Consider the following 900-nt stretch of genomic DNA (forward strand, 5'->3'; position numbering starts at 1 on the left):
TGCTTTTGCGTCAGAACGACGGCGTACCCCTGCAATATCCCTCTGCGTCTCCATGAACCCCTTTCCGCAAGGACTGTGATTAGTCAACTTGTCCTGTGTGTTAATATTCTGTGTTTTAAGCAGCCTACTGTGGGGAGTAGCAACATGCTGGTTCACTGTCATAAGCTTTGCAAATAAACATATTTGGTTACAAGGACGGGTTATCCGTTTGTAAAGTGTCTATATGTCAGTACGTTTGGAAGTGAGCTCTTCGCCAGCAAGCAGTCCTTTGTGGGCAGTTATGCTAAAGTTTGCTTGCTAACATAACATAAACTGGCTAGCAGACACCTCGCAAATATCCTCTGACTTATTTTCTGGTCACAGTTAACTAGGTCAATGGATTATACTGTGTTTATTTCTCCGTTCTCTTTACAAAAATCTAAGTAAGAAAAGGCCAAACAAAAAAATATTTTAGCACGACAGTCTATGGGGTTTGCCATTCTGAGTACCATTTCAGTGGTGAGCAACACAGACACAGGCGACACCCCCTAGCGTTATGGCGGTGAAACGCACCGCCATGCAAAGCAACTCCGACTCCGAAAGGGTCACAACGCCGTAGGAGCGACGGAGTAGCTACGGCGTGGCGTTGATGCAGAAGCACAAAACAGCCTTAACAGATATCACAAGTCTAAATGATATCAGACCGAGGCACAAAGCGCACTAGCACAGTTCATACCTACTGATCTGGAGAAAATATCCTGCAATATCACGGCAACATCCCATTCATTAGAACTGATGTTCACCTCACCCAGCACCTCACCCTCCCCTCTGGCTGTGAGTGGAGGAATGTAGTGGGTGTGGGCCCTGGTAGCGAGCAGAGACTGGCTCTAGTTGGTACGCCAAGCCTGAGAACAGGCTCCT

General features: G+C 47.0%; 1 long non-coding RNA gene across 1 annotated transcript; it reads right to left on the reverse strand.

Annotated features, from left to right (window-relative positions):
* Nucleotides 1-239: 239 nt before the first annotated feature.
* On the reverse strand, nt 240-664 carry LOC116688213 (uncharacterized). Its single transcript, XR_004331735.1, has 2 exons — nt 525-664; nt 240-353 (listed from the first exon to the last, which is right to left on the reverse strand). It is a non-coding gene; the product is annotated as an uncharacterized LOC116688213 (long non-coding RNA).
* Between the last annotated feature and the right edge of the window lie 236 nt (nt 665-900).

This window comes from Etheostoma spectabile, chromosome 4 (genome assembly GCF_008692095.1).
Source record: "Etheostoma spectabile isolate EspeVRDwgs_2016 chromosome 4, UIUC_Espe_1.0, whole genome shotgun sequence".
Taxonomy (NCBI): domain Eukaryota; kingdom Metazoa; phylum Chordata; class Actinopteri; order Perciformes; family Percidae; genus Etheostoma; species Etheostoma spectabile.